Here is a 3,678-nt window from a genome sequence, read left to right as displayed (position 1 = left end):
CAAGGCTATGTACTTAATTCCACCTGTTAGCAGTGAGAGTGGCTGAAACACATGAAGTAATTAGGTGTGTCCCAGTTTGAACATGTAGTTTATATCATGGCTTTTTTAAATTACATTTTTAGAGTCTCTTTTTTGTTATTTTTATATAAAAAAAGTTTCATTTGCTGATGTTATCCTTAAAGTCAGTATTGCTGGCAAACTTTTCATCAGTCAGGCTCTGTGTAAACCTCTTTCTCATATTCCTGATGGTTGATGAGGTTTAGTATGTTGCCTGAAAAGGCCTGAGAATAACACAATACTCACTAACATGTTTCATGTCAAGGGCTGCATGTGCTCTTTTCTACAGACAGAGGAATGTTCGCCACAAAGCCGACACGCTTCTCCGTTCACTCCTCCATTCTATGCTTATTCGAAGCTGCAGGCTGGTGCCAAAAATGCGGGGGTGTTTACTCTCTACATCACTCCCCAACCACCACCACCTCCCCCACCCCACTCACTCACTCTCTCTCACACACACAGAGACACACTTTCTGGAAAACTGCTTCATGAAGTTCTTTTCCCCCCATTAGGTTATTTTGTGTCTAATAGAAGTACAAAAATAACCATGACCGTGTTTGTGAGCATTCTAGCCTTCTATTACCCACCAAGTCTTTCTGAGCACTTATCTATGAACCCAGGAAACCACTGTTGACATACCACTGACTAAGCAGCGCGTGAAGTCTCAGCATTATTAAATATGCTACTGGAACAGACAACTGTAGAATAAACTGCATGTGGTTAAAGAGTTTGTTGTGCACTTTGTCCATGATGAGGTGATGATTCCAGAATCAGTGAACTGATCTGTGCAGTGAGGTGAATTGAGTGATCCATTAAAATTAGCAGCTTTAGTGAACTGGACTACACAGCATCTGCATCTCATAGCTAAAGGATCCCTGACTGGAACATTTGAAATAAGATGGGCCATGTCCAATTGTGCCACAATATTGGGGAGACGCTTGATCAAAGGGTTAAGAAGTAAACAGTGTCATTCAGAATGCCTTGATGTGAAATGCACCATTGTAGAGAAACTTGCTGAGTCAGATGTGATCACAGGGATGGTGATAGGAACCAGAAGTCCAAAGAATTCAATGCTTCTAAAAGCTACTTCACAGAAAGTCATTACACAAAATGATCTTTGTATAACAATAGTCTATATAACAATAGTTTGGGCTAAATTTTATTTTTTTTAAACTCTATTCAGGTCAAAAAGGTACATGCAGTGTGCTGTGAGGCAAACGAGTACCTGATAGTACCTAATGATTGGGTCTGGAGCTGAAGCCTGCAAGAAGGTAGATCTCTAGGAGCAGGGTTGGTGACCACTGGTTTAACGCCTCTAAAAGGGCCTGAGCTCACTTAGGATGGAGTGAGGTGTCCTGTCGTCTCACAAAGGAAAATTTGAAATTCTTTTTGGAAATGATGGATGGCACTTCCTCCAGGCTAAAGAGGAGTTTAGTAATAACTGATAAAGTTGTTATCAACCCACAGTTTAAAAGACAGCATCCATGATAGTGTTCGGTTGGGTTAATGCACATCTGTGAAGGCGCCATTAATGCTGTACAATATAAACAGGTTTTGCAGCAACATATGCTGCCATCCAGACAGCGTCTTTTTCAGGGAAGGCCTTGCTTATTTCAGCAAGACAATCCCAAACCACTTTCTGCACGAATTACAACAGCATGGCTCTGTAGCAAAAGACCTGTCACCACAGAAAACATTTGGCTTGTTATGAAATAAAAAATACAACAAAGAAGACCCCAAATCATTAAGCAGCTGAAATCCTATATCAAGCGAGAATGGAAAACATTTCACTTTCAAAACTACAGCGATTGGTCTCCTCATTCCCAAACGCTTCAGCAATTATTGCAAAAGCAATAAATTCCTCAATATCAACATTTATATACTATTTTCAATTAAATACAGGTACACACAAATACACACAAGGTGACATGGTTGCAATCTGTTTTTCTTTTTATTTTAATAATATTTTAATCATATTTAATGACATATTTGCTCCTTTTTTGGCCAAAATACAGTCCTCGGACTATTTTCAAATATAAAACTGTTTCAGTTGTTTTTAATGTCTGAATTGCACATCGTTGCTCCTTTGGACCTTTTGGTGTCTCGTTTCTGATTTGGCTTAATTCTCAATTGTATAAACTATTTAAATAACATAGTTCAAATGAACTTTTGTACAGCAGTGTAGATGCTCAGCACGCTGAACTTCTCTCTAGTTTCCGAAACTCAGTTTTGTAGATCAAGCGTAATGGGGAGAACGTCTCAAAGCTTGCCCTTTGTTAGCCCATTACATCATCAATCTGGCCTCCATAAAGGGCTCTTTGAGGAAGCTCCTCTTCTCCAGATCACTGCACCCAAATCAGGGTCACTGCTGCGTCTACTCTGTTGGCAAAGACATGGAGAGTGTTCTTTCACAGTGCAGAGCCAAGCGTGACTTTACAGACTTTACGCTTTTCAGTCTCCTGGAAAACCAGCAGTGACCACATGGTGGCACTACGTTGAAAAAAGTATACCATTGAGTGTGAATGTTGGTTGCTCAGTTATGTTTGAGTACATTACAAAGACTCCTCTTTTTCAGTTTATGTCATATGATGGTCAGCATGCACATGGACCCTGAAGGACAAAACTCAGATCACACATTATATACACACAAAACACACACCATAACCTGAGCCCACTCCATCGCAAACAGTTACGTAAGGAAAGTGACTGACCACCATTTGTCAATTCCTGTTGTTGTTGAAGGGGTAACAGTTCCTCCTGGGCAATTTCTGACCAAAATAAAAGCAAACATGGATCAAACATGCAGCCGTTTCATTTTTCACATGTTGTCGTTGTTGGAACAAAACCTTATAACTATATATAATGCCAGCTGCTGTTTACACTGTGTCCAGACAAATGGACCAGTAGAAATGGTCACAGTGATTGAAATTGGAATTACTATTACACTGAAATCCCAGAACACTGGGCCTCACTCACCAATATCTTCCTAAGTTTTCTCTTAAATTAGTTTTTAGTTGGCGGATGAAGTCCATTGTTTCTTTGTCCTGTAAAGTCACTTAATTTCTATACAGTTCCAGGAGATTCTGTAGAGGCATGCAGTTTGCAAGAAACTAACAAAGGAAACTTACTGGTTGAGAACAATGCACAGGAGATTTAGGCCCAGTCTCATTTCACCTGTTGCCCCTACCGCTTGGCTACTAGTGTGCTAATGTCTCGGTAGCTAGATAGCTAACTTTCCCGTTCCACCTTAAATATTCCAGCAGTGTCGACGCCTGAAGCACCAGAAAGTAACTGCTGTAGCATCTAAGGTTCAACAGAAAACCTTTTTGTTTTCTGGGGTTTTTTTGAGGGTTGTCCCATTTCATAGGGCAAGATTTCAACCAGTAACTCAGTTCCAAGGGGTTAGGCTGACACTCAAAAATAAGGAGTAAGGGTAGAAAGAAGAAATGGGATTGGGCCTTAGTAGCACTACATCAGAGTGCAAACTGTCCTCTGACCTCTGGGGAGAGGAGTCAGCTTTTTTCTACCACAGTGATTGTACCAGGACATAATGCAGGCACATACTTCTGACACTCATTTGTTTTCCAGTGCAACATGAAAGCATTTTAGTTGGTAAACTAC

At 40.4% G+C, this 3,678-nt stretch overlaps 1 long non-coding RNA gene across 1 annotated transcript; it reads right to left on the bottom strand.

Annotated features, from left to right (window-relative positions):
• Nucleotides 1–2,314: 2,314 nt before the first annotated feature.
• On the bottom strand, nucleotides 2,315–3,199 carry LOC108442343. The gene is made up of 3 exons (XR_001859031.2): nucleotides 3,034–3,199; nucleotides 2,769–2,825; nucleotides 2,315–2,436 (listed from the first exon to the last, which is right to left on the bottom strand). It is a non-coding gene; the product is annotated as an uncharacterized LOC108442343 (long non-coding RNA).
• Nucleotides 3,200–3,678: the final 479 nt, after the last annotated feature.

The sequence above is a fragment of the Pygocentrus nattereri genome, chromosome 29 (genome assembly GCF_015220715.1).
Source record: "Pygocentrus nattereri isolate fPygNat1 chromosome 29, fPygNat1.pri, whole genome shotgun sequence".
NCBI lineage: Eukaryota > Metazoa > Chordata > Actinopteri > Characiformes > Serrasalmidae > Pygocentrus > Pygocentrus nattereri.
The sequence above is the reverse complement of the archived record's forward strand: the minus strand, read 5'-3'. Positions and strand labels throughout refer to the sequence as shown.